Raw genomic sequence first — 10,963 nt, 5'->3', positions numbered from 1 at the left:
CTTATCCACGTGCAAGAAAACACCCACATTGTGTCTGTACTTATCCACGTGCAAGTATTGACCCCATTCGACCTCCTGACGCCACTAGATGCCATTTGATGCGCCTGCTTACCTCATGTCTTCGGCCTGCGGATATCTTTCTTGAGAAGTTTTACGTGCTACCAAATCCTCATTATTATAGGAAAAACACACTGGTACTGGTGATAGTGAAAATCAATGCAATATGTACATAATGTCCTACCTGTACACATAAGGGCCCCACGTAACCACCTGGCTCTGGAAAATGGGCAATTCTTTATTTGATGCACCATGCATGTGTATATACATATGCACAATCACTTCTTCCAAAAAACTCCTAACATAATTTGTCCATCCCCTACCCTGCTAGATCATTCATGATCAGCAGCAGCAAAAAGAGATATGAGACTCGTCGCGTCACAAGACTCCTCATCCCTCTCCAACATTACTTTCTCCACAGACAGCTCGTCTTGCTCCACCATCATTAACCTGGCATGATATAATTCAAGACGCAATCCATTTACCCTTGACTTATGTAGAATCCCATCCAGGTTAGCCAGCTGATATGTACCATTCGGAAAACACTCCACTACCTTGAACGGGCCTTCCCACTTAACTTGAAACTTCTTTTGGAAGGTGTTTTCCAACTTACTGTTGTAGCGCAAAACCAAATCATGCTTCTTGATACCCTTACTTTTGACCTTTTCATTTATCTTTGCCAAAGGCTTTGTTGGAATTAGGGTTGCAGAGAAACGTACACAGCTTGGTGAAGACGAAGGAAGCTCAAGGCACACAATAGAGAGTGTGTTACTTAGTATGCAAGGGAAAGATAGATAGCCCTAGAGTGATGGGCGTATATACAATGCTCGGGGGGAAAAAACTCCTAAAGAGGGAAAAAATGCCCCGACGGTCCTAGTGTGTTCACACACATCACTACCACATGTATATAGTAACAAATCCCCCTTGGAGTGATGCGGTGAACGAGAGCTGGCACATGAGTAAAGGGAAGTGCCATGCCCTGAGGACATGATCAGTTCACAAAGGGGAGTAAGTCCAAAGCTTTGCGGAAAGCTTCAAGCTTCTCACAAGATAATGCCTTTGTGAAAAGTTCTGCAAGGTTGTCCTGTGTTGGCACATAAGCCAAGCTGATCTCTCCTGCTGAGAGCCTCTCCCTGACATAGTGGTAATGCACCTCAATGTACTTTGTGCGAGCATGAAAAAATGGGTTTCTCGCAACCACCAATGCACTTTGACTATCAGTGTAGATAGTGTTGGCAGTGTCCTGTCCAATACCCAAATCAACCATAAGGCGTTTGAGCCATACACACTCAACCGTAGCTGTGAAGACTGACCTGTACTCAACCTCACAACTCGAAGTGGCCACAGTAGATATACATGAACTACCAAGCATGAAACAAAAACCACTTGCGGACACTTGCATGTCAAAATAACCAGCCCAATCTGAGTCCGAAAAAGCATGTAAGTCTGGAGGCATTGATCCCCCCTTGGGATAAAACTAGCCAAGATTTAAACTGCCACTAAGGTAGTGGAAAATCAGCACTAGGATGTGGCCCATCTACTTTGCTAGTAGGGCCATGAATGCCTTGGAGAGAGGCTACACAGAGGCAAAACTCATGATGCTTTATATCATGTTTGTGGTGAGAAATTTTAGATCCTACTTGCTACCAAAACCTTTTGTAATTCTCACTACAGAAAATTTGTTCCCTTGGGTGTCCTCTCAAATGAATCTTAGTACTAGGATCTCAAAGTGGATTATGGAGTTGCAAGAGTTCCAATACTCTTTCAAGGTAGAAGATAGTGTGCGTGCACAATTGGCAGGGATTGTCACTTATAGGGTACATGATAAGGAGATTAAGGTGCTTGAAGTAAAGACCCTACCATTGCCTCCATCAAAAAGTATCCCTAATGCATTTACCTTGTTCTTTGATGGAGGTTTTCGACGAGCCACAGGAAAAGCAGGGGGAGGGCTAGTGTTGCTTAACCCAAGAGGAGAGGTGGTCATAAAAGAGAAGGTCAATCTACCAGGTTCAACTAGCAACAATGAAGCAGAACTTCACATTCTACATCGCCATAGTACACCCTACTACCCACAGTCAAATGGTTTGGTAGAGAAGGCTAATGGTGTCATTGCAGGCATCATTAGAAAGGTGTGAAAAACAAGACAAAGTTGTGGGATGACTTCTTGGATGGTACCTTGTGGGCGTATCAAACCACATATAGGGAAGCCATGGAGTTCACAACATTTCACTTGGTCTATGGTCAAGAGGCTTTGTAGCCTATCGAGATCAACATTCCAACAAGAGGTGCACAAGATGATCAAGAGGTATGTATGCATCGACTTCTTACATTAGTGGAGTTTGAGTGGAAAAGAGAAGCAGCATACGAGTGTTGCAACAGGAAATCTACACAAGCAAGTAAGAAGCTTGACAAGAAACTCAAGGTCAAAGGCATCAAAGAAGGAGAGCTTGTGCTAAGGTATGACAATCAACTTGACAATCGTTTTGATGCCAAGTTTGAAACTAGATGACAGAGAACATACGTAGTCAAGTTGGCTTTCAATTAAAGTTACTACCAACTCATGGACTTGGATGGTAAAGAGCACTCCAAGAAGGTAAATGGGTATCGGCTAAAGCGTTATTTGAGTCGCCTTCTACCAGAGGATCTACCAAAGATCTGTAAAAAGGAAACTATCTCATGTAAGTTTTGTTGCATGAAGCATGAGTGTAACTCGAGCCAAAATTCCAAGGAGCCAAACAATGAAAATCTTGTTAAGGACTCTGAAGCACTCTCTTTGGAAAAGATGCTTTATGATGGTACATGAATATACCATCATCCTGGGGGAGGGCTAATGATAGCCATTTTTTGGCTATTCAAAATTTTCATAGTGAGCTACCTCACCCTATCAAATCACTTGAACACTATGGTTATCCTCACCCTTTCACTATACATAGGTGTGTGTGAGTTAGGGGACTTTTCCCATATCTCCTTAAAATCCTTAGTTAGATAGTCACTGGGTTAGTTGAGACAAAAAAAAAGGAAAAAAAAGAAAAGTATATTATGGCCTCTTTGTGTATAAATATTTCATTTTATATAGTGCCTAAATATAAAGATTTTGCATAGTTATTTTAATATTTATTTAAATATTTCTATTTAGGTGTGTGTTATTTGCCTATGTATGCTATGTACATTGCCTCACCATTACCACAATTTTTATTACCATTTTGCATACCCTTTATTCCATGTAGAAGTATTTTCATGCAATCTTCTCTTATTTTTGGTGTAACTCCCACCCAAACACAAATCCAAAAACACTAGCTTAATTTGTGTGTATATATTTTCACTATTGTGATTTTTCCCTTCCTACAATTATTCTCTTTCACTCTTATAAATAAAAACACCAACAATATTTATCTTTTTATGGTGGCCTCATAATGAGAAATATTTATTTCTAAGTTGACCCCTTTATATTTTTTCCACCTATATTATTTATATTTGACATGCACATATTTTTTAGACCCCTCAATATTTGATTTTCTTAGTTGTATTATTCACTTATATCATGAGCTTATCAATATCTTTAATTATAGACCCACAAAATAAGGTCAATGATATATGGCATGCATGCATGCATTATGGAGGGCTTACTCTTGGAGGCATTCAAAAGAATCATCCAAAGAGGGATCCCACAAGGACTTTGTGCAATGGAAAAAGACGATCAATTTTGGAAAATTTTTAAAGGTCACCTGCTCTCCGAATTTGAAAATGTGATACAAACAAAAGTCGTAGCTCGTAAGCTAAACTTTAGTGTCAAATGTTTTCATATGTTTTTGAGCTACGAGCTGTGAGCTATGCTTTTATTTGTGGATCCCATTTTTTTCCATTCCATGCAACCACACTCCCTCTTCCACTTTATCATTTCCCTCTTTCACACAAACTTCTCCACTCATCATCCCCATCTCTCTCACCTTTCCTCTCTGCACCCTACTCACCTTCTTCTCAACCTTGAAGAATAAGAGAAACCATGGTGAACTCATGCCTCCTAAACACACTTCCACTCCAAATTGACCACCTATTTTCATTTTTCCTCATCCAAATCATCCATATCTATAAAAAAAACCACAAAATTTAGTTTCTTCTCTTGAAGAACAACGTCATGGTGATTAATTACCCATCTTCAATTACCTTGGCTTCCAAGGAAGGTCAAGATGGGAGAAAAAAACGTACCATCAAAGCTAGTGGGCCGTTGGAGAGGGGGAATGGGGGAACATGCCCGGCACAAACACAAGGGCCTCTCTATGGATCAGGGTATCCACAACACCCCCGTCCTCTTGGAAAACACCTTCAAAGAAACACTTTACACTAGCAGATCACCGCCTGATCAATTTTCACTGCTCACACACTCCATAAACCCACCACACAACGCATACATGTTGCCACGGTACGTCTCACCCTTACACACACACACAGCCGCTCAATCTCACTCTCTCACACAAAACACCGTAGGTCCGGGGGGGGGCACACACTTCCATAAAACCAACACCAAGGGGAAACACCAGAGAAGGAAAAAGAGAATTTGGGAAGGGGAGACAACAACAAGACGGGGCAACAGTGGCTTGATTGCACTTCACAAAAAATGTACACATGCTTACATTGCCATCACCATGGCCCTTTTCACCAGAAAATACAAAGGGCTTTGACAGGCACACTCCTCTGTCAGAGAGCTCCACTTTGCAGGCTTCAAAATGGCACAAAAAGACAAGAAAAAAGCCCATAATTTGATTAATTTTTGACTTTTATGGGGGGGTCTTCAATTTGGGAAATTGCCCTCTTATTGGTCCATCTGGTACCTTCATTTGGCATTTTTGGAAGGGGGAAACCGCCTTACTCCATCTGCTCTCTTCCTTCCTCTTTTGCACTTGGGGGGGTGCAATAGCAATTGTCGCTCAACATGAGGCAAGGAAGATGGATTGAACTCTTACAAGAGTATGACTTTGAAATAGAGTATAAACCAAGTAAGGAGAATGTGGTTGCTGATGCCCTTAGCTGCAAGGTTTTTCTTGGGGCCATTTCCACAATCAACAACCCAATTCTAGACAAGGTTAAGGAAGCCTCCCTGGAAGATGAGGTTTATTTACAATTCCTTTAGGTTATCAATCAAAAGGACCTAAAGGAGAAAGAGAAGGACATAATCAAAGATTATTCACTTGAAGATGGGCTTCTCTCTTACTAGCACCGACTTTACATTCCTAGGAGTTCAACCTTGAAGCAGTTAATCCTTTATAAAGGACACAACGCTCCAACAGTAGGACATCCTTGCTATGCAAAGACCCTTAACGCCATAAGGAAAAGCTATTTTTGGCCAGGTATGAAAGGAGATATACTTCTCTACATCAAACAATGCCTTTCCTGTCAAAGGATTAAGGTTGAATGGGTAATGATGCCAGGACAACTTCAACCCCTTGATATTTCTCAAATGAAGTGGGAACTCATTAGCATGGACTTCGTAACAGGCCTTCCTACTGTTCAAGGAGGTTACGATTCCATTATGGTAGTAGTGGACATGCTGACCAACGTATCTCATTTGATGCCTGTGAAAACAACTTACACTACATCAGACATAAGCCATCTTTTTGTCAAGGAGATCTTTAGATTACACGGACTTCGAAAAAGAATAGTTAGTGACAGAGATGCAAAGTTTACTTCAAAATTTTGGAAAGCTCTATTTGAAACTTTCGGTACCTAGCTATGTTTCAGTTCAGCCTATCACCTGCAGACTAATGGTCAGACAAAAAGAGTGAATCAGGTTATTGAAGACATCCTTAGAGCTTAATGTAGTAGAGAACCCTGGAAATTAATACAATTTCTTCCTTTAGTGGAATGCGCCTATAATTTGTCATTTCATAAAAGCATTGGGATGTCACCTCTTAGTGCACTCTATGGGCATGAATGTATATCACCCCTAAATTTTTTTGACCCCACTACAAGAGTAGAAGCTTCAAAACAAATGCAGAAAGAGATGGACGCCCAAACTAGGGCCACACGACAAGGCATTCAAGCTGCTAAGGACCGCCAAAAACATTATGCTGATAAAAACGGTGTGACCGGTTTTTCAAACAAGGGGATAAAGTATTCCTTCGAGTTTGGCCAAAGAGAAGCAATCTATCTTTGGGAAAATTCAAAAAACTTAGCCCTAGATATTGTGGACCTTATGAAGTGGTAAAGGTAATCAGTGATCAAGATTACAAACTAAAGCTGCCTGAAACACCAAGGTTCATAATGTATTCCATATCAATCTTCTAAAACCTTATATCCCAAACCCCAATCACACTCTAGACGACGAACAGATTGTGATGCAAAAACAAGAAATTCTTGAACTCCAACCAGATTGTATTCTTGATACTAGGAAAAGAAGTCTGCGAAATAGAGTAATCAAAGAGCATCTAGTAAAATAAAAGAACTACCCCACTGAAGATGCCACATGGGAGGACGAAGTATCACTTCTCAAATATTTTTCCAATTTCGGTTGACATAAGGACATCTCAATTTCTTAAGTTGGGGTGATTGTAAGGTTTCCAGTTCCTGAAACCCTAGAAATTGTATAAATCCTAATCAAATTGATATGCTGGTTAAGAAAGAAACGTAGAATTGTCTGACCATGGCAAATATTGGTATTTTTGGAAACATAGTCATGACTTTACTATGGTTAGAAATTTTCAAAACTGAATTTCGACAAAAACTGGCATAGTTATGGCCACTAGAAGTTTATACTATTAACTAAATTAACTAAGGAAATTGTGAAGTCTTGTTAATCATTGCTGCAAAAGAATTTTATCATAGAACTTTCTAGATAATTACAAATATTTATAGATATTTTGCAAATTAAGCTGTAATAGGTCTAATTTAGCAGAAATCAATTTGGTGTATTTGGGGGGCTGTGTGGGGCAGTAATGAACTTGCCTAGGCTAGAATTAGCAGCAAGTGGCGCTAGGGGAAGGTTCGGGGCTGCCTTGAAGTGCAAGTAACTGCCAAAAAAAGCCTATGAAGCCCTAAAAACCTATAAGTAGGCCCCCTCTCTTGACAATTGAACTCATACTCGGAGTCCTGCCAAAATTCTCTTGCGAATAAGAGAATACCTCATAGAAATTACTTAGAGAGCAAAAAATAATTGATGTAATTCGTTTGATTTTGGTTAATTAAGAAAATAGCTTAAGTTTTGACTAATTAAGCTATTAATTTAAAAGATTAAGCATTTTCTATTATTAACTACTCTCTAAATTATCATTAGGTTGCTGATCAATAATTTCTTGAGCTTGATCAATAATCTAATTAATTAATTACTGCATATTAAGGTGAAAATGATTAATTTTAGGTTGATTTGTAAGGAAAAATAGTTTTTAAGCCTAATAATTAAAATATAATTTTCAAAGCTTAGTTATGCTGTCTAAAAGCTAGAAAATTAGATCTTAATTTTTTGAATAATCTACCTAGTTAATTAGATAGAAATTAATTATTGTTAATAATTAAATAAAGGAAAAATTAGTTAACACACTAAGATAATTAAACAATAATTACTAGAGATAGAAAACACTATTAAGAAGCAAAGATAATTAGGTCATGCACAAAAATTAGTTTAGCTAATTAATAAGACTAAAATTGACCATTTTTTAGCATAAATTAAAGGGGGAAATTAGCTAAATTACTTAGATATTATACAATAATTATTAGAGCTAGAAATCATTGCTAGAAAGCCAAGATAATTAGGCCATACAGAGACAATTAGTTTAGCTAATTAATTAGGCTCAAATTGTCTATTTTTGAGCATCAATTGAAGGGTGAAATTAGCTAAATTACTTGGATAATTATACAAGAATTATCAGAGCTACAAATCACTATTAAGAAGCTGGCATAATTAGGCCATGCCCAAAATACTAGTTTAGCTAATTAACTAGGCTAATATTGCCTCATTTTGATTATAAATTGAGAAGCAAAATTCACTAATTAATTTATATAGTTATATAGTAATTACCAAACATAGAAAATAGCATTATAAAGTCGGGATAATTATATTAAGCAGAGATAATCAATTTAGCTAATTACCTTAGCTAGTACTAATTGATTTTGATTATAAATTGAGAAGGAAAATTAGCTAATTAGCTTATATAATTATATAGTAATTACTAGAGATGGAAAATAACATTAGGAAGTCAAGATAATTATCTTAAGTACAAATAATGAGTTTAGCTAACTACCTTAGTTAATATTGTCTCATTTTGACTAAAAATTAAAGGAGGAAATTAGTAAATCATGTTAGATTATTACATTCTATTTATCAAAGTTATATTACATGATTAAAGAGTGGTGACAATTATCTTAAGATTAGAAAATTAGTAGAGCTATTTATCTAAGTCAAATTATACTAATTGTAACTGAAAATTAAAGGGGGAAATTAGTAAATCATGTTAGATGATTACATTGTAGTTATCAGAGTTAGATCACATAATAAAGATGATGTGATAATTATATTAAGATTAGAAAATTAGTATAGATATTTATCTAAGTTAAATTATACTAATTTTAGTAGAAAATTAAAGGGAAAAATTAGTAAATCATGATAGATGATTACATGCTATTTATGACAGTTAGATGACATGATAAACAAGCCATGATAGTTATCTTAAGGTTAGAAAATTAGTATAGATATTTATCTAAGTTAAATTATACTAATTTTAGTTGAAAATTAGATAATTAATTTGAAAAAATAAAACATAATTACCAAAGCTCACAAATATGATTATCTACTTGTGGTAATTATACCATAGTTAATTAGTCAATTTAGAAAATTATAACTGACCAAAAGTCCTATTTTTAGAAAAAGACTAATTAAAATAAATAGACTTTGCGATGAAAAGTTTTTAGGAAAATTACAATAAATATAAATGAATGATATAAAGTCCAAAAAATATAAAATTTTTAATGGAAAATAAATAGAATAAATATTAATCTCAAAATAAGCAGATTCCAAGCTTAAAATTCGATAGGAAAATTAGGAAAAATATATATATAGAAAATTATAAGAAAATTACAAGAGCTTAGAAAACCCTTAGGGAAGCTTTGGAAAAAATTATCATATCTATAAAGGCAAATAAGAAACTACTAGGTTTAGAATTTACCAATCAAGACTACAAATTTAACCTTGAATACAAAGATTAAGTCTAGCTTCTGGATAATCTACCTAATGATTAGACGTCCTTTTTCAAAAGGATAAGAAGTTATGGCACCTAAAAGGACCAGAGAAAATCCTACATCTAATGATGAGGGCGAAGCTCCAGAAAGAACTAGAACGTCGCACGACGATGAAGCCGAGCCTAGTAGTAGGCCTACTACGGACGAAAGCATTCTGGTCTCGGCACTACAACAAATGCCTGATCAATCCCAAGTGGGTCTTTGTTATAATTAAGTTTGAATAATTCAAGTTTTTCTTTAGTAACATTGCATATGAAAAAGAGGAGTAGGGAATTAGGAAAGGTGAAATTGGTTTAAAAATGAATACATCTCCAAGAAACCAACGTGTATTTTCTTGTAAATTAGGTATGAATTATTTGGGTTAAAATTGGTTGAATTAGGAAAGATATGATTGATCATCCTTAAGACAGCTTCTCTCAAGACACCTCCGACTTCTTTGTATATTTTGATGAATAATGATGGCTTTCTAGCCACGGATAAGTTGGTTACCCCCATGAATGATGAGTTTCTACTCCATGTCATGTCTCGATGTTTCTATATAAGTTAGGATACCATTTTTATCCTAGGGGAGCCGCCCGGTTGTATGGAAAACTGGTTTGGTGTATGGGCACCCCGAACCTTGTATGGGGGTTTATCCACCCTAGATTGTAAATAAGGAATGGGTGCCGGTTTTTCACCCTTAGGTGGTCTTGAGACAAGAAGAGTATTAGTCATGGTTATTATGGTCAATGTTTTTTTTATTTGAGAGTAACTTGTCTTAAGTTTAAAGATGTCTGTTTGCTAAAAGAATGCTTTTCAATGTTGTCTTTAATACTTGATTGAAGGAATCAATGTGACAGAAAGTTAAAAGAAACCATTATTTTTAAGTGTTAAAATACAAGTGGTAGTAATTAGAAAACAAAAGAATCATGTGTGAGTACGGGGGTGGTAAGTGGGGATCGACTTTGGTTGTCGATCATAAACGGGTGGACTTGATTAGTCAGGTAACTATCCATTCTCACGCACTAAAAAAAAAAAGTATTTAGTAAACTTCTCCAATTGGAACAGGAGTTCACCAACAGCCATGCCCTCACATTTGTTAGGGGGGGAAAAGCGTTGGTTGAAGATACCTTAGCCCCCAATTTGTGTAAGTTATACGGCCAAAATAGTTTTTAGATTTTTAATATGTTGTCCCATTTCCGCTGTGAGACAAGACTACATCTTCTTCTAGGGCTATACACCCAAGCCATTGTCAATGATAAAGGTTTATTCCCTGGATTTTTTATTGTTTAGAGACTCTGATTTTTATTAGAGCTAGAGACCTGTCAAGGATCCCATCCCACTCTTTGGTGTCGGCGGGTTGGGGATCTTACATAGAGCACATCAACGTGGAAGAATAGTGTGGTATCCATCAGAGCTGAAGGTGTTACCTCGCTTTCTGTCTCTTTTATGACTACATGAGGAGCTCATGAAGGCGGAGGAAGAAGGGGTTCATGTCAACTTGGAAGAATGGGAATTTTATCATGGTTGTTGTGACAAGGTACTTAATTTAATATCCTACGTACTAAACAAACTAGTATTGACAAGGTAGTTAATTTAATATTGAGTGAAAATATCATTCTTTTGTAGTATAAGTCATATAGTGTTGAATGGTCTCGTGGATGTCACTTTCGAGTGGAGCACATCGATAAGAAGCATGTGA

The sequence above is a fragment of the Adiantum capillus-veneris genome, chromosome 25 (assembly GCF_014529385.1).
Source record: "Adiantum capillus-veneris isolate H3 chromosome 25, ASM1452938v2, whole genome shotgun sequence".
Lineage (NCBI taxonomy): Eukaryota > Viridiplantae > Streptophyta > Polypodiopsida > Polypodiales > Pteridaceae > Adiantum > Adiantum capillus-veneris.
The sequence above is the reverse complement of the archived record's forward strand: the minus strand, read 5'-3'. Positions refer to the sequence as shown.